Raw genomic sequence first — 20310 nt, 5'->3', positions numbered from 1 at the left:
GCGGAGATATCAAGGCAAGGGGTACCTCGCGAGGTCCCCGTGACGCAAGCCATGACGACTAAGGCCAAGCGGGCGCCAGCCCGCGTAGTGTCCTCGTTTCCCCTTTGGTGCTAAGGGGGCAAGCACAGGCGCGGACTACCGAGGCATGAGGCAAAGGTTTCCATACTGGTGCAACAAGACCAAGACCAGCAGGACGACAGGACAAAGGTCACCATGGAGCCCAAGACGGCGTCACCACCAGCGCCTTTGGCAGGTGAAGACCACCTTTAGTCAGGATAGCTTGTACTAGATGTCCCCTTTCAAAATGGCCGTTGTTGGATCCCTTCCCGCTCAATATTTGGGAAGAGGACCAGGGCCTCTATAAATAGGGCTAGCCACCACAATAGAAGGGACTGATCGATTCCTCCCCGAGCAAACCACCAAGCACAAGAACACCTCTCCTCGCGAGGCTGTTCTTCCCTTGTACTGTTCATCATCAGGCCAAGAGGCAATCCACCACCACCACACAGCAGTAGGGTATTACACCACAACGGTGGCCCGAACCTGTATAAATCTTGTGTCTCTTGTGTTGTGAGTTCATCGTGTTAGCTTAGAGATCGCGGCGAGGCTGAGGGCGTGTTTTGGTAGGGGGGGAATCTTCGTGCGCACCCCAGTGTTCGAACCTCAAGGGTTTTGCCGGAACCTGATATCTGACAAAATGGATGGACAAGAATGCCTAAGAACTTCCTCTAGCTATCCATGCTTTTCTCGTCTCAAACTCTTTTTATGCTACATCACAAAGTTTGATCTAAGTCAAATTCAAACCCTCTGGGTGAGGAGCACTCGGAGTCCCGATTTGTCATAGACTCAAACTTCCGAAACCTCTCTGTGTATTTCGGTCTGACCGATTCATCCATTTCGGTCACACCGAGTTCACTGGGTTGATCAAGTTTTCAATCTCGGTGCAACCGATTAGAACTCTTCAGTCTCATCGAGGTGCAGTAACCGCTTGCGATTCTGCATCCTGGTGCCACTGAGTTGTTCCACTCGGTCACACCGACAGTGCCAGGATATATATACCGACGAGTCAAATATTGGAAATTCCTCCAAAACCTCTTCGCCCGCGCGTGTCCTGCTCTGCCGCCTCGGGTCTCCGGATTGTCTTCTCGTCACTAGTGACCTCCCGCCACTGGTCTCCGCCGCCGTCAACGGAAATCCTCCCCTCCGTTGCCGCCATAGTGAGGTCATCGCCAAGTTAGGGTATGAGTTCGTCACTTTGTGCATCCTTTTAACTCCGACTCTTAGCACAAAGGCAGTGCCATGTTTCTTTGCAAGTATGAGATTGATCTATCCATAGAAAACATCCTTTAGATTAGTTTTCATTTGAAAATTAGGGTTAGGTTTCCGCCGGACTCGTCTCAGACCGACTGAATTGTAGAAATCGGTCTCACCGATTTGGCTTAGGCCATTGCACACGTGATTTTCGGTCTGACCGACAATTGCAAATCGGTGTGACCGAGATCAGGACTTTGTGAAACCCTAGCAAACTCGGAGTCACCGAACTATGTCTCGGTCTGACCGATTCCACTAGTTTAGACACCAAAGTTGCTTCGGTGTCACCGAGTTTTACAAATCGGTAGCTCCGAAATGCTTCCTGTAGAAAACTAAAACTAAGTTTTTAACTCATTTTTTTTGCAAAAACTCTACACTTTGTGATGCTCATCTACTCTATCTCATCTACAACTATTCATAGGGTTAGCTCTCAGTTTGCAGTGCAGTATGTCTGATCAAAGTGATAGTCAGAACATGTCAGAGGAGCAGATGGACTTGAGTGAGGGAACTAGTCCCTCTGGAAGCTATGATGAAGGTAGCAGCAGGAGCACACCGAGCAACCTGCCTAAGGCTCAGACTAGGCAGAGGAAGAAGAAAACTTCAGACTCTGAGGATGAGGACTTTGAGATTGAAGAAGTCAGCTCAAAGAAGAAGGTGCTAAAGAAGGAATATGGTGATGCAGCTTCTACCAAGATAGGTCAGCAAAAGAAAGCACCTGCCAGGAGAGTGCCAATGTCTAAGGCCAGGGGATCAACTCAAGAGACTATGGTATTTACACTTGAGCCAAGAAACGGTGAAGAGGGCAAGAAAAGCGTCAGGAAAACAACTGCTAGAGTGCTTGGAAATCCATCTATGAGGAGAGATTCTGCTAGTGAGGAGTGAGGGAGTCCTGGATTAAGGGGTCCTCGGACGTCCGGTCTATTGACATAGGCTGGACTGTTGGGCTATGAAGATACAAGATAGAAGACTTCTTCCCGTGTCCGGATGGGACTCTCCTTTGCGTCGATGGCAAGCTTGGTGATTCAGATATGTATATTCCATTCTATAACCCTAGTCCCCTCTGGTGTCTATATAAACCGGAGGGTTTAGTCCGTAGGGACAATCATAATCATATAGGCTAGACTCCTAGGGTTTTAGCCATTATGATCTCGTGGTAGATCAACTCTTGTAATACTCATATTCATCAAGATCAATCAAGCAGGAAGTAGGGTATTACCTCCATAGAGAGGGCCCGAACCTGGGTAAACATCGTGTCCCCCGCCTCCTGTTACCATCAGCCTTAGACGCATAGTTCGGGACCCCCTGCCCGAGATCCGCCGGTTTTGACACCGACATTGGTGCTTTCATTGAGACTTCTGTTGTGACGTCGAAGATAGGATTGATGGCTCGCCTTGTTATCAAGGACAATATCACCTCCGGAGGAGCCCTGGCCTTAGGCCAAACCCTCCAACTGGGAGGCTTCACGATGACCGCCCGTTCGGCCGATGGGCCGACGATGACTTCTCGGGTCATCGAAAATCGCCTCCCCGTCAACTCCGAATACTACAAATAGATGGATCCGACGGAGTTGTCGTCTTTAAACGAACTCCTGGATCGCATCGCTGCCTTGGGGGTCGCTACAGACCATGATCGGATTGGGCTTAAACCCGATCAGAGAGAAATTGAATCTCCGCCGATCACCCATCAGATAGCGGTAGTGGAGGAGCAACACAACAACTCTTCCTCTATATTGAGGACGAACTATGTTCGGATTTCTGAGCCCACAAAACCGGATACCCGTCCGCGGGAAGACGAGCCCCGTACTCCGAACCTAGAGTCGGACTATGGACCTAAAAAATTGGTTGATATTTCGGAGCCCGAACTGTTAAACTCGGAAGTTTCTCAAACTCCGGATCCCAAATTGTGTCAGGGTTCAGAATTAAATGCACCCCCCACCCAGATACAGGCGATCTTATGCACATCAGACAGCAGTTTCAAGAAACGGTCCATCACTTTTGGGCCAGATTCCTCCTTGTCAAAGACAAGATGAAAGACTGCCGCGACGAAGACGCGATCTCATTATTCTACAACAATTGCACGGACGAGGGAATCCTTAATGCCATCAACCGCCATGACGTACTACACTTTGCTGACTTGGCAACCATAGTACAGAAGTACCGCGCAATGGAAAGCGCCTGGAAAACTCAGGCAGCTTCTTGGGAGTCACCGGTTTCCACTCAACCCCTCGTGCGGACAAAAAGGATGCACCCTTGTCGGTCGCCTGATCCAATAGGAAAGAAATCGAAGCCCATTACGGGGCGCGGAACCGTTCTGGAGGGATGGCTCGATAGGCCATACAAAATACACACAACACCGGATACCGTACCAACCCACAGCCTTAGAGCATGTTGGATACTCCGGCAAGTGGCCAAGAGCGGCGAGGATCTCCTCACCAAAAATACCGCAGAGCAACACCCCACGGAAGACGACGACCTTAGAGTATTGACAGTCTTCGAGACTTTCGCCTCAAACAATAGGTGCAAAAGGGCACTCCGCGGCCTCGCTGAAGTCTGCCAAGTCGCAGCAATAAACCCCGGGAACGACACGGACATAACTTTCAATGCCAGTGACAAACCAAAATTCAGGACAGTCCGGGCACCAGCCACATTAGTCCTCAGTCCGATCGTGGACGGCTTTCGGCTTACCAACGTGCTCATGGACGGCGGCAGCGGACTAAACCTCATTTACGAGGAAACTCTCAACTAAATGGAAATAGACAGGAGCTGCATTGAGCAAAGTAGCATGACCTTCCGGGGAATCATTCCCAGTCGGGAGGCGCGATGCGCAGGAAAAATCACACTCTATGTGGTATTCGGCATGCCGGAGAATTACCAATCCGAAGAAATAACCTTTCAAGTGGCCCCTTTCAACAGTGGATATCACGCCTTATTAGGGCCAGATGCATTTGCATGCTTCCAAGCTCCCCATTACGGGTACATGAAGCTCAAGATTCCCGGGCCCAATGGTATTATCACTCTTGCCAGTGATCTGGACACAGCACTCTGCGCCGAAAGCAAAACCGCAGCACTGGCCCTCAAGGCATTGTCTGAAGCCCTCGCAGCCGAAGACTTAACCACATTGCGCTCCACGGTGGATAGGGACGACATGCCTGGACAAGCGACCCAAATCCACCTCCTTTAAACCAGCAGACGAAATAGTCAAATTCCAAGTCCACCCGACGGACCCCAAGAAGAGAGCATCCATCGGGGCACAGCTGGACCCAACGGTTGACGCCACACAGCTAGCATTCCTACGCGAAAACTGGGACATATTTGCCTAGCACCCTTCTGATATGCCAGGGATCCCACGCAGACGGGCCGAACACAGCCTCAATATACTGATGGGATATAAGCCGGTCAAGCAAACACTGCGGCACTTTTTAGAACCCATCCGACAAGATATGGGGGAGGAGCTAGCCAAGTTACTCGAGGCCGGATTCATCAGAGAAATAAAACACCCGGACTGGCTAGCAAACCTGGTGATGGTACCAAAGAAGGACAAATCCTGGCGCCTATGTGTTGATTTCAAAGACCTCAACAAAGCCTGCCCTAAGGATCCCTTCCCCTTCCCCGCATAAATCAGATTATCGATGCTACCGCAGGACACGACTCACTGTGTTTCCTCAACGCATACTCCAGATACCATCAAATCAAAATGAAGGAGTCCGATCAAGCCGCAACGGCATTTATTACCCCATACGGGCCTTTCTGCTTCTACACTATGCCCTTCGGGCTCAAAAACGCTGGTGCCACCTACCAACGCATGATTCAAACATGCCTGGAGAAACAAGCAAGATAGTTGAAGCATATGTGGATGACGTAGTCATCAAAACTAGGCACGTTGAGTCATTAATAGACGATCTGCATCTCACATTCGACAACCTCTGTACATATGACATCAAGCTCAATCTAGAAAAGTGTGTTTTTGGCGTTCCCACTGGAAAACTGCTGGGCTTCATCGTTTCCAACAGGGGAATTGAGGCGAACCCAGCTAAAGCCCGAGCTTTGTCACAGTTGGCTACACCAACAGACCTTAAACAAGCCCAAAAACTATCCGGATGTGTGGCAGCTTTAAGCCGCTATATCTCCAGACTAGGAGAAAAGGCGTTGCCACTCTATCGCCTTCTCCGACGCACCGATCACTTCGAGTGGACGGACACGGCAACGGCCGGACTGGAAGAAATAAAGGCTCTTCTAGTGAGCAACCCAATCCTGGCCGCGCCAAACGTCGGCGAGCCCATGTTATTATACATATCAGCCACACATCAAGTGGTAAGTGCGGTGCTCGTCGTCGAACAAGAGGAGGACGGACACAAATTCCCGCTTCAGCATCCGGTATACTACGTATCCACTATCCTCACACCATGCAAATCCCGGTACCCTCATTACCAAAAAATAGCATACACGGTCTTCATGGCATCACTGAAGCTATGACACTACTTTCAAGAATGCTCAATAACGGTGGCCTCCAAGGTACCACTCAATGACATAATAAACAACCGCGATGCCATGGGCCAGATTGCCAAGTGGGACATTGAGCTCCTCCCATTCGACATAACATACAGACCGCGCCGGGCCATTAAATGCCAAGTACTGGCTGACTTCGTCGCCGAATGGACATAGGCCGAACTCCCTAAAGAGTACGACACATATTCCAACTCGATCACGCACTTCGACGGCTCCAAAATGCTGGCGGGCTTAGGAGCAAGCGTTGTCCTAACATCCCCTACTGGAGATACAGTTCAGTACGTACTCCAAATATTATACACGGACAACAACAATGCAGCCGAATACGAGGCCTTATTGCATGGTCTTCGGATGGCCGTCTCCATGGGCATACAACGCCTGGAAGTGCGCGGGGATTCAAACCTCGCAATATGTCAAATAAATGGAGATTTTGATGCTAAAGATCCAAAGATGGCTGCTTACCGTAACGCCGTTCTAAAAATGTCGGCTCGGTTCGAGGGGCTCGAGTTTCACCATGTGGCTCGAGAAAGTAATCAAGCGCTGGATGTCCTTGCTCGCATCAGCGCCAAGCGCGACACCGTCCCACCTAACATCTTTTTGAAAAGGCTTTTTAAGCCATCCGTGGTGTGGCAGGGGGAGAGTAGCAACACCAATCTGGATCGGACTATAACCCCAGATTCCGAACACACCGACATCATCGGGAGCTCAACCACCGGAATTACACCGTCGGCCCATCTCATCATGGTAGTCATTGCCCCATGGACTGAACCCTTCTTGGCCTACCTTAATAGGCAAGACCTCCCTGAGGATCAGAATGAGGCGCGCTGCATTGTCCGGCGCTCTAAAGCCTACAAGGATCACGAGGGAGAACTCTACAAGAAAAGCGCTACCTGAGTACTTCAAAGATGTATCTCCGAGGAAGAAGGGCGGCAGCTCTTGGCTGAAATTCATGCCAGCCTCGGTGGTCACAACGCCGCGGCTCGGGCCCTTGTAAGCAAGGCCTTCCGTACAGGTTTCTATTGGCCGATGGCCCGAGCAAACGCACAGGACCTTGTCCAACATTGCGTCGGATGCCAGCTTTTCGCCAACCAAAGCCATATGACACCCATCGCTCTACAAAAAATCCCCATCACTTGGCCTTTCGCGGTCTGGGGGCTTGATATGGTCGTACCCCTTAAAGGAGGAAGCCATAAGAAAAAATATCTGCTGGTCATGGTGGATAAATTCACTAAGTGGATAGAGGCCAAACCAGTTAAAACGGCCGAAGCCGGACCACTGATAGACTTCATATCCGGTGTTGTGCATGGTTATGGTGTTCCACATAGCATCATCACCGATAACGGCTCCAATTTCACAGCCGATGAGGCGAAAACCTGGTGTGCTAATCTGAGCATTAAGCTCGAATACGCCTCCATCTATCACCCACAAACAAACAGTCAAGTTGAACGAGCCAATGGTCTTATTATGAGCGGCATTAAGCCCAGAATAGTGCGGTCTTTGAAAGAATCAGACAAGCACTGGGTCGAGGAGATCGACTCCGTACTCTGGGGGCTGCGGACCACGCCCAATCGCTCTACCGGATATACACCTTTCTTCATGGGTACGGCGCAGAGGCTGTGTTACCCTGCGATATTATTCATGACTCACCTCGAGTGCACATGTATGAAGAGAGAGAGAGAGGCCGAGCTTGATCGGTAGGACAGCTTAGATGCCCTGGAGGAGGAGCGCGACGTCGCAAAAGCCCGTTCCACATTTTATCAACAATAGGCCCGCAGATATCAAAGCAGAGAAGTACGAACCAAGACTTATAATGTTGGCGAACTCGTTCTACGCTTGCCGGAGAAGAAAAAGGACAAACTCAAGCCCAAGTGGGAGGGTCCATTCATCATTGACGAAGTCCTCACCGGAGGAGTGTACCGCCTGCGTGATGCATCAGACAATCGCCTAGAGCCGAACCCATGGAACGCGGCCAGATTCTGAAGATTCTATGCCTAGCGCCGGACTCTTCGTACGTCTCCTTTCTCCCTTTTATTTCCATTATTTATTTTCCTCTCTTTTCACCTTTTATTTTTTGAAGCCTTAAAGCTCTCGTGCGGCTAAACCTTACACCTACGACGCACACATGCTCAAATATGTACGTCAATTATACCTGGGGGCTTATTGTACAGAAGCTTAGTATTATTATTTTCCGAGCATCAAGCTCACCACATATGTGCTTTTCCGCATATGTACCTTTTCTTCGCCATTATATGCATCGATATGACTTAAGTTTTGGCCAAGCTGGGTTGCCTGGCTCCTGTGCTTATGCCCTATGTTCCCGTTAGTTCGGCTAGGGCATAAAGGGAGCACCTCTGCGATTGTTATTGCCGGGTCATCCGGATGTGTACCTCAGACTGGGTGAAGCCGAAAGCTAGCGTTCTTAAGGGAATATTCGGTCGGCGGACTAAAGATGTTTTTTACTCGTTACACTATGAACCCCCAGATGATACGTATGCTGTGATTTTTCAATCGCAGTTCAGACATGCACGTTAACGCATGCTGACCCAGGGAAAGGAACCCTTAACAGAACTATTCTCTCTGGAAGATGTTTCTTACAATCAAGATGTAATATAACATAGCTAGCCGGATACTTGTCTGTTCAAGCAACTATGACCCCTACGCCTGGTTTCCACGCATACCCCGGTCTATATTACCGAGCGGGTATTCGAAAACACTCTGCACCCTCGGGTCCAGAGGCCGAAGCGAAAAGGTCCGCCATGACAATCATTTTACAGTCCGGCTAGGGACAAATTTGTCAATTGAAGTACATAGTCACTTGGACGCAAAAACTTCTTCCTCTATGCCATCTAACAGGCTATCTAGCCTACAATCCTGTTGGGAATACTTGGCGGCTACTTGTACCTGGTCATATACCAAACTAACAGGAATTTCTTTTCCATCTGGCCCTAAAGGTCCGACCCTGGCCATGTGATTCAGATCGAGCTTGGTATACCGTATTTTCACCATGGCCTAGGCCTCTCGCGCACCTTCCCGGCAGGCCGATATCTTCCATAATCGGAAGCGCCGCCGCGCTCCCTTGAATAGCCGTACAAGCTCCTCCATACTTCCTGGAGGGGAGTCGGATGGCCATAAGGCCTTGGCAATACTTTGCATCGCCTGCCGAGCTCTCTCGTGCATTTGCGAGAGCTCTTGTAGCAGATCGCCCAAAGATCCGGACATCTCCTCTTCGGGACGGCCTGTCAGCATACCTACAGACATAACTCTGTCAGTTCCTTTCCTCGCTGAACTACGTGAAGGTAAGTTTGAACACATACTAAATATGCCGCCTCATAGCCTCTTATTTTCCTTCACGAAGTCAGCCAGGTGGGCCCGAACATCTTTTAGTTCCACGCCCAGCTCGGTGTTGGAATCTTGGAGTTTGTTTTTCTCCTCCCTGACCCGTGTCAGTATACGTTCGCCTGCAGCCAGTTGCCTTTTGGCTTCTGGACCACCCGCTTGTGCGAATTCTGGTGCCTCTCCCGGATGATCTGACGACTCTGCCATAAGATATGTGCCTGTATTAATAATCCTGGTATATGATTATGTTTTCTCGACAGAGGGGAACATTACCAGACACCGCCTTCTTGGATTTCTCTAGTTCAGCGGTAGCAGCAGCTAGCTGGGTCTGACACTTTTCTAGCTCTTGAGACAACAGGTTGTTCTTCTCTGTGAGCACCTAGTCAGACAATGATCCTTAAATCAGTTGTACCAACTGTTTGAAGTCTCGGGGGCTACTGGTATATGATTATCAGATTTGTACAAATGTGTACTTAGCCGCATATCTTTCAAATACTAGTATGTGGCTCTGGTAAGCCCATCTCAAGCAGCTCGGATGTATGCATCACCCGAGCTGAAGGCGTTGAATGCCTCTTCTGAAAAACCAGGGTCGCGAAGAGCGGCCCGCCGGAGCCGATGATTCATGCCGCTTTCCACTTCAGAGTTTGTGACGGATACATCATCTGAATCCTCTGAAGAAGGACAATCCGGTGTCACTCCCACGTCAGCCTCAGTCCTTGAGACAGGGTCTGGAATCTGGCTGGTAGAGGCATGACCGGCAGGATCCCCGGATACAGTCCGGCGAATGCTTTTCCTAATAAGACACAACGGATAGTGTCACACTTCAATGTGACAGCCAAGGAGCATATTTAAAAAAACATACCTCTTTGATGAAGGCTCGACCGTGTTTTTATTTGCCTTCCTCTTCGAAGGCCTACCCAGCGTAAGCGCCGCTATCTTGTGAGTCGCCTCAGGTGCAGCGTGGCGCGCCGATCGCCTCCCCTTTGGAGCACGAGATAATGCGGTGGGTGAGGCAGAATGAGTAAGTTCTTTCGAAGGAGACGTCTCCTGATTACTTACATGTGAGGTAGGGAGAAGGCCAGGATAGTCAGTGGTGATGGCCACTTCCGTGCCGTCATGGCTCGCCTGGTAAATCACTCCGTCCTCGAGCTCCACGAATATATCTGGATCCTCTTTGAATCCGGGGTCAAGGTCTCGGTTGTGGTCCTCTGGCTGTGGTGCGGGGCTGTGGAGATCTTTGGTGATCTTCTGCCATTCCTGTTACAAATGGACGGATTAATGTTCATGGAAAGTGACTCAGGGAGTAAATTGAGTGGAGTAGTGGGATTGGAACTCACCCAGCTGGGAGGATTGTACATGGAAAATCCATCTCGGCGCTTAATGCGGATGAACTCCTCTTTCTCCCCTTTGTATAGTCCGGCTAGTATTTTGGCAAAGTGGAGGGGGTATCCGGACCCTTCCGACCGCAGCGGGTGGCGTCATCTTCTCCGTTATAGTGCCACATGGGATGCCCTCCGTATTGGAGTGGCTGGACCCCCCATACTATGGATGTCGCCATAACCTCGACTATTGACAATCTGGACCGGGCGAGCGTCCTTATCTTGCTTATCAATTGACGAACTTTCGTGCTATCTTCCTCCCCGAGGCTCTGAGGGCGCCAGCTGTGGCGTTTCTTCAATGGAGCACTTGAAAATTCGAGAAGACCCATTCGAACTGGGTCGGGAAGGGGGACATCCTGAATATAGAACCATTCGGAAGGCCACTCTTCGGATGCCTTCTTCGGCGTGCCGGACAGGTATCCGGTCCCGGCGATGCACCATACCTCGGCGCCGCCCACTTGAAATATTGACCCCTCTTGATTACGAGGGACGAGGCAGAATAGTTTCTTCCATAATTCAAAATGGGCCTCCCAACCCAGGAATAGCTCACAAAGAGCAACGTAACCCGCAATGTGCAGGATGGAGGCAGGAGTGAAATTGTGCAGTTGGAGGCCATAATACTCCAGAAGCCCTCGGAGGAACAGATGGATTGCAAATCCGACACCTCTTAACAAGTAGGGAACAAAGCATACTCGTTCCCCCCTGGATGGGTTGGGGAAATTCTCCGCCTGCGCCCCACCATCAAAGGAAGCCAATCCAGCTCGAACAGGGACTAGATCTGCGGAGGGAAGAAATCCATGTGTCTGCAGCTTCACTAGCTGATTGTGGGATACGGAACACTTTTCCCAATCGCCTTTTTTGGGGCCGTGGGGGCGGTAGGAAGATCTGGGAGCGCTAGCCATGTTGGAATGGTTTCTGCTGGCAAGCTCTGAGGATTCCTCGCTTGTTGTGGACTGGATCTGGAGATCCCCATCTCTTTAAATAGACAACTTTCTTACATGGTCAGGGTGGTATGCGCAAAAATGCCCCAACCTCTCGTATTCGCTCGACACGTGGAAGCTGAAATCATGGAGTGCGGAAGCCGATGAGTGCGACATTAATTGAAAAGCCGGATACTGCTCTTTAAGTCAGGTTGTTTGAAGTAATCGGAGAAGGAACCCACCTTGCAATGCCGAAGACAATCTGCGCGCCGGACACCTCGTCATTGAAGCTTGGTTCGGGGGCTACTGAGGGAGTCCTAGATTAAGGGGTCCTCGGACGTCCGGTCTATTGACATGGGCCGGACTGTTGGGCTATGAAGATACAAGACAAAAGACTTCTTCCCGTGTCCAGATGGGACTCTCCTTTGCGTGGATGGCAAGCTTGGTGATTCAGATATGTAGATTCCTTTCTCTGTAACCGACTTTGTATAACCCTAGTCCCCTCCAGTGTCTATATAAACCAGAGGGTTTAGTCCGTAGGGACAATCATAATCATATAGGCTAGACTCCTAGGGTTTTAGCCATTACGATCTCATGGTAGATCAACTCTTGTAATACTCATATTCATCAAGATCAATCAAGCAGGAAGTAGGGTATTGCCTCCATAGAGAGGGCCCGAACCTGGGTAAACATCGTGTCCCCCGCCTCCTGTTACCATCAGTCTTAGACGCACAGTTTAGGACCCCCTACCCTAGATTCGCCGGTTTTGACACCAAAAGGAGGAGGAAGAAGAAGAGGATGCTGCACCAGCACCTCCTGCTAAAAGCTGATGGGGGATGCCATCAGTTCTGGGGCTGCTCCTTTAAAGCCCAAGATTGCCCCCAAAGATCCAGCTCAAGCCTCCAAGACTGCACCTAAGAGAAGCACCAGGAACATCCCTGCTGCAGAGAAGAACAAGGCCCCAGTGCCTGAAGTTGAGGAAGAAGATGATGAAGCCCAAGTGCTTAGGAAACTCAAGCCAAAAATTCCAGACCATGATGACAATCATCCAATGGCCGAGAATATGAAAGAAAGAAAAGATGCAGGTCTCAGATTGTGGAGACCAGCTGATCCATATGCAGTGAGGAGAAGGACAACTGTGGACTATAGATTCCATAGCAATGAACATCAATATTTCTATGAAACAGTGCTGCTTGACAAGAATCCCATTTTCAGTGATATGAAGTGGGTTGATTGGGAGTATATTGATAAGAATGAAGACCATTTTCCAGGAGTGCATGAGACCTTCAAGCTCAATGGTGTTGAAAAGTTTGTGGGTCAAAAGTTGACCAAATGGAATGATGGGCTCATTATGTAGTTTTACTCTACAGCTCATTTCCATCCAGATGGAAAGATTGTATGGATGACTGAAGGTACAAGGTACCAGTCTACTGTTGATGAGTGGGCCAAGCTCATAAAAGCCCCCAAGGAGCATGATAAAGACATTGATGTCTATACTGAGAAGAAGAAAGACCACAACTCCATGGCAAATATGTACAAGGAAATACCTGACAAAACCTTGGAGACTCACAAGCTAGGCTTAGTGTATTACTTGATGCCTGGATTGGCCACTATGAACACTATATTGAGGCACACCTTGTTGCCCAAATCAGGAGATCATAGGATGATCAGAGGCCATTCCATCAATTTGCTTCAGATGTTTCATTTGCCCCAGAAGTTCAAAGTCATGAGTTTGATTGTTGACACAATCAAGAGAACAGCTGATGACCAGAAAAGGTCATATGGGTATGCTCCACACATACAAATGCTGATTAACTGCAAGATGCCCAAGGGAGTGTACTTGTTGGACAAAGAGCATCTGCCCTTGAAGCCTGACTTTGAGGACAACATTGTTGTCATGACTACTGAAGATCCAACATCCTTAGAGGCTCAAGAGAAGAGACAGAAAGCTAAAGCCAAGAAAGCAGCAAAGATGCCAAGTGCTAATGAAGCTTCAGAAGTGTTCCTCAAGTCAAAGCAAGACCAGCTTGGATATCTTATTCAAGCAACCTTGAGGATTGAGAAAGGACTACCCACCCTGACTTAGAACCAGGAGAGCTTGGAGAGGATCATTGAAACCAAATTCTATGATCTTGACTTGAAGGTGATTGAAATTCAGACAACAGTTGAAGAGCTCCAGGAAAAAGCAGAAGAGAGGAAGGGAAAATCAACTACACAATTGTTTCACACAGTGCCTAAGGCACAGAGGTCTGCAGCAGTGCCAGTGCCAGACACAAGAGCCACAGCTTCAGCACCTGCAGCCACAGCTCCAGTTGCCCCTCCAGTGGCAACTCCACCAGCTCCATCAACTTCCATTGATGCGTTTGTCCTTGGAGTCCTCTCAACACCTCCTCCTAAAGATCAAGCCTAGAGAGTCGCATAGCACTATGCATTTTCCAGCTTTTTGGTAAATTGTTGCCAAAGGGGGAGAAAGTGTATAGATCATAGGCATCGGAGAGAGATAGAGCTTTGCTTCTTTTGCTACTTATTTGCTTTGCTTGCTTGGTTGAGATACTTTATGTTTTTGTGTGTGAGATACTCTGTATGGTCATGTGTTTGATCATATCATGCTTAATGCTTGTGCTTGGATGATGACATTATCTATCTCTTATGTATGATCATTCACTTTGCCTTGGTTATGAGTGCTTGTTCCTACTTTTTATCATTTTGAGCGCTCCACCAAGATGTATGTGACATGGAAGAGTAACTCATGATCCTATTTAATTGTGCATTTGCATTCAAAAGCAAATTTTAAACAATGCACAAATTTAGGGGGAGCTCTTGCTTATCACAACTTCTCAAAGCGACGATGTATTTCATTCTTATTATCATTTGTCGAAGCTTTGATCTATATGTTGTCATCAATTACCAAAAAGGGGGAGATTGAAAGTGCAACTAATCCCTGGGTGGTTTTGGTAATTCTTAACAACATATAGTTCATTGAACTAATGCTCTTTCAAGATGATCATTTCAGAAAGTTCAATGATTGGCATGGCATGGACTGGAGATGTGGACCCCTCAAAACGCTAAGGACACATATTGGCAACAAGCTCAAGACTCTACATTTTTCATTCAAGTGATCCAAGATCACATTGAGTCAATATGAAAATCAATACTATTAAAAGGGGATGAGGTGTTGCTTAATGGCTTACTTGCTCAAAATGATTAGTGATATGCTCCAAAACCCTCAACCACTTTCTCATTTCCACGTATGTCCTAAACCTAAAAGTTAAACTCGGCCCCACCAATTTGATCTATCTGGCGCCACCGAGTTTGATTTGACATAGCCACTGCCACAAACCCTAGTCACTTCGGTTTCACTGATAGGGATCTCGGTCTCACCTAGATGGGATTGCAAACTCACTGTTTCCTTTTTGTAACATTTCGGTCCCACCAAAATGAGCGAATCGGTCCCACCGAGTCTGCAATGCAAGCTCCTTGTTTCCTTTTCGTAACACCTCGGTCTTACCGAAGTGAGCGAGTCGGTCCCACCGAGGTTGCCTAACCAACTCTCTATGTGCCTATTGCTGAAATCGATCCCACTGAGTTCATGTGATCAGTCCCACCGAGATTACGTTATGACCTAACCCTAGCATATCGGTCCCACCGAGTTGACTGTGTTGGTCCCACCGAAAAGCTTAACTTTCATATTTTGACATGAATCGGTCTGACCGAGTTTTACCATTCGGTCTCACCGAGGTCGGGAATCTGTGTGTAACGGTTGGATTTTGTGTGGAGGCTATATATACCCCTCCACCCATTCTTCATTCATGGAGAGAGCCATCAGAACGTGCCTACACTTCCAGCATTCATTTTCTGAGAGAGAACCACCTACTCATGTGTTGAGACCAAGATATTCCATTCCAACAATACGAATCTTGATCTCTAGCCTTCCCCAAGTTGCTTTCCATTCAAATCATCTTTCCACCATAGCCAAATCTGTGAAGGAGAGTTGAGTGTTGGGGAGACTATCATTTGAAGCACAAGAGCAAGGAGTTCATCATCAACACACCATCTATCACCTTTTGGAGAGTGGTGTCTCCTAGATTGGTTAGGTGTCACTTGGGAGCCTCCGTCAAGATTGTGGAGTTGAACCAAGGAGTTTGTAAGGGCAAGGAGATCGCCTACTTCATGAAGATCTACCCTAGTGAAGCAAGTCCTTCGTGGGCGATGGCCATGGTGGGATAGACAAGGTTGCTGTAACGCCCACGATGCGGCTATATCTCCCACGTGTCGAGGCACGACTTAGAGGCATAACCGCATTGTGGTTTTGTCGGAAGAAGGGTTTTCACACAATCCCATGTAATGAACAAGAATGGGATAACGAGAGTTGGCTTACAATCGCCACTTCACACAATACATAAATATAATTCATACATCATCCAAAATCCACACATAGACCGACTTCCGTCAAAACCAAATGAAAATAAGATAACCCCAAATGGTAGATCCCCGATCGTCCCAACTGGGCTCCACTACTGATCATCAGGAAAAGACACATAGTAACGACCACGTTCCTCATCGAACTCCCACTTGAGCTCGGTTGTGTCACCTGCACTGGCATCGTCGGAACCTGCAACTGTTTTGGTAGAATATGTGAGTCACGAGGACTCAGCTATCTCACACCCGCGAGATCAAGACTATTTAAGCTTATAGGTAAGGATGGTGTAATGAGGTGGAGCTGCAGCAGGCACTAAGCATATATGGTGGCTAACATACGCAAATGAGAGCGAGAAGAGAAGCAACGCAACGGTCGTGAAGCTAGAAATGATCAAGAAGTGATCCTGAAACTACTTACATTCATGCATAACTCAAACCGTGTTCACCTCCCGGACTCCGCCGAGAAGAGACCATCACGGCTACACACACGGTCGATGTATTTTATTTGGGTCAAGTGAAAAGTTCTCTACAACCGGACATTAACAAATTCCCATCTGCCTCATAACCGCGGGCACGACTTTTGAAAGATAATACCCTGCAGGGGTGTCCCAACTTAGCCCATTATAATCTCTCATGGTCAACGAAGGATAAACCTTCTCCCGGAAAGGCCCGATCAGTCTCGGAATTCCGGTTTACAAGACATTTCGACAATGGTAAAACAAGACCAGCAAAGCCGCTCGAATGTGCCGACAAATCCCGATAGGAGCTGCACATATCTCGTTCTCAGGGCACACCGGATGAACAATACATACAACTAAAACCAATCCTCGAGTTTCCCCAAGGTGGCGCTGCAAGTGGCTCTAGTTTGACCAGCAGTCAGAGGAACACTGGCCTGGGGGTTTAAATAAAGATGACCCTCGGGCTCGCGAAAACTCGAGGGAAAAAGGCTTAGGTGGCAAATGGTAAAACCAAAGTTGGGCCTTGCTGGAGGAGTTTTATTCAAGGAGAACTGTCAAGGGGGTCCCATAAATCACCCAACCGCGTAAGGAACGCAAACTCAAGGAACATAATACCGGTATGACGGAAACTAGGGCGGCAAGAGTGGAACAAAACACCAGGCATAAGGCCGAGCCTTCCACCCTTTACCAAATATATAGATGCATTAATTAAATAAGAGATATTGTGATATTCCAAAAATATCCATGTTCCAACATGGAACCAACTTCAACTTCACCTGCAACTAGCAACGCTATAAGAAGGGCTGAGCAAAAGCGGTAACTTAGGCAAACAACGGTTTGCTAGGAAAGGATGGTTAGAGGCTTGACATGGCAATATGGGAGGCATGATATAGCAAGTGGTAGGTAGCGCAGCATGGCAAATAGAACGAACAACTAGCAAAGCAAAGATAGAAGTGATTTCGAGGGTATGGTCATCTTGCCTGCAAGGTTCTCAGAGTTGTCGAAAGCTTGATCCTCGTAAGCGTACTCAACAGGTTCCTTGTTCACGAACTCGTCTCCCAGCTCTACCCAAAACAAGAACACAAGCAACGGAACCACAATCAATCACGGGAAATGCACAAGCAACATGATGCAAAACATGCATGATATGCGGAATATGATATGCGATGCATATGCGTGCTCCGGAAGAAAAATGATGAAAAAGGCAGTAACTTGGCAAACCAAGCATGCCACTGGAAAGATGATATGATTTCGGTCGAAATCGATATAAAGATCACCGGAAACGGATGCACGGTTTGCAAATGGCAAGCAAAACAAGAATGACACGATTCTGCGATTAACAGCATGATAGCACTTAGAATGCAACAAGTAACTATGCTACAGCACTCCAACATATCAACAAAGCATATAGCAGTAATCTACAGGAGATGCTTCACAAAAGATGAACACTGATCTACGGCTAGATCACAACATAACAGGTTCAAACAAGCATGGCAAAAGTGCAAAAGATAACAGGTTCACAGACTTGGTGAAATTACTGGACATGGCATAAACAGCATCAGGTAGCAATGTTCAGAGCAAGAAGTCAACATGCTACAGGAACTTAACATAGCAAAACAAGGCATGGCATGAATCTACTAAATGTATAGAACAAAAGTCCCTTACTGACCATAAGCCAAAAAGGACCAGAAGATATGATGGCAACCATGTAAACATAGCAAGTTTCGTTAACAGGTTTCAGACTTAGCAGAAAACAGAGCATGGCAGAAATAGTAATATGAAGGCATCTTGGTGAGCTTGATTCACTCACCACAAAGCAATGCATGACAAACCAAGCATACCTACAGCAAGATGGCATGTTAATGAAGCTAACCATGGTAAGAGCAAGTACATTGCATGAAAGGAACAACTACAACAAGCTTGGCAAAATTGAATAACACGTAAACAATCTGCCAGGAACATTTTATAGCAAAAGTAGAGCAAGATTGAGACATGCTATGGCACTCCATAATTGCAAACAGAGGCATGGATGGATAGAGCACAACTATATCTATAAAACATCCTTACTGAACATCTCCAAAACGAGCATGGATCTCTCTGTAGCCACATGGATACATAGCAACAAAATAAAAGCACTCACAGCCTTAGCAAAATTATCAAGTCCCTGAAAACAGAAACATCACGAAGCCTAGTTTGCATGCTTGTGCTAGTCACCACAGAGATCACAAAACTACATGGAATACACCTCTCTAAAGATGGCATGGCATACATCAAAACACATGTAGAGCTCCTACTCATAAGATGCACCCATTAAATGCAACAAAAATAACAAATCCTCAAGTTCTGATAAGTAACAGCAGTTAACAGCATATAGCCCTCTTGCACCAGAGATTTGGGCATCAAGATGGACTCAAATGAACATGGCATAATGGAATAAAATGAAGATCATCTTGAGACAAACATTTCGATATATTACACGCACGAAACGGAGCTATATGCAGAGAGTTATGATGCGATGAACAGAGGCATATTATGCAAATATTTCCAGACTTTAAGAAAATCGAGGGGGGGAGTCAACCGCCAGCGGTGGATCTGGATCGGGTCACCGGACTTCGGGCTCGCCGGGGCGGCTCGTCGGGGACTTGACGGGGGAGGGGGAGAGGACGAGGTGGAGGAGGCGCCGCCGAGGAGGAGGAAGACGGGGCGCGGCGGAGGACGACGGCGGCGGGGTCGGCGACGCCGGGCGGAGCGGCGCGGGCACCGGCGGGCACGGGCGCCGGCGGACACGGGCGGACGGCGGCCGGCGTCGATGGGCGCGGCGGCGCCGGCGTGGAGGAAGACGGGCGCGGGCTCCCGCGGGCCTGGCGGCGGACGGATGTGGGCTCGGGGGGGCCGACGCGGGCCTCGCGGGCTCGCGCGGCGGCGCGGCGTACGGGCGCTGACGTGGCGTGCTGAGAGAGGCCGGGTGCGGCGGCGGGTTTTTGTTCGGCGCCGGGCGGACACGTCCGGCGGCGCGGAGGAGCGGGCTAGGGTTTCGGGGATCCGGAATTTCGGAGGGGGGGAGGTGTTTTATAGGTAGATGGAGCTAGGATACTCCAAATTGAGCACGGTTTTCGCCCACACGATCGTGATCGAACGATCTAGAGCATGGAAGAGACTTAGAGGGGTTTTGGGCTGTTTGGAGGGGGGGTTTCTGCAACACACAAAAGGACTTTGCGGTTAACCGGTTAACCATTGGAGCGCCAAACGACCTCCAAATGGCACGAAACTTGACAGGTGGTCTACCGGTGGTATACCAAGGCCACTTGGCAAGCCTTGGTCCATTCCGAGAACGTTTAACACCCGCTCACGAAAAGAAACAAGAGGGGTGCACCGGAGGAGGTGGGAGTGCCGGATTGCAAAACGGACAACGGGGAAAATGCTCGGATGCATGAGACGAACACGTATGCAAAAGCAATGCACATGATGACATGATATGAGATGCATGACATGAGCAAAAATGAAAACAAAACCCGACCACGAAGGGAATATCATAACACATAGCCGAAAATGGCAAGAGTTGGAGTTACAAATATGGAAAGTTACATCCGGGGTGTTACAGTTGCTTCTTCGTCGACCCTTCGTGGGTGGAGCCCTCCGTGGACTCGCGCAACCATTACCCTTCGTGGGTTGAAGTCTCCATCAACGTGGATGTATGATAACACCACCTATCAGAACCACGCCAAAAATCTCCATGTCAACATTGTGTTTGCTCCCTCCAAGCTCCTCCCATTTACTTTCTTGCAAGTTACATGCTTTATTTTCTGCTGCTCATATACTCTTTGCATGCTTGCTTGAATTGTATTAAAATTGCTTGACTTGTGCTAAGTTGCTAAAATCTGCCAAGAATTAAAATTCAGAAAAGGTTAAGATTTATTTGGTCAAGTAGTCTAATCACCACCCTCTAGACATACTTTCGATCCTACACCGCCGTTGTTTCGGG

The sequence above is a fragment of the Aegilops tauschii genome, chromosome 4 (assembly GCF_002575655.3).
Source record: "Aegilops tauschii subsp. strangulata cultivar AL8/78 chromosome 4, Aet v6.0, whole genome shotgun sequence".
Classification (NCBI taxonomy): domain Eukaryota; kingdom Viridiplantae; phylum Streptophyta; class Magnoliopsida; order Poales; family Poaceae; genus Aegilops; species Aegilops tauschii.
The sequence above is the reverse complement of the archived record's forward strand: the minus strand, read 5'-3'. Positions refer to the sequence as shown.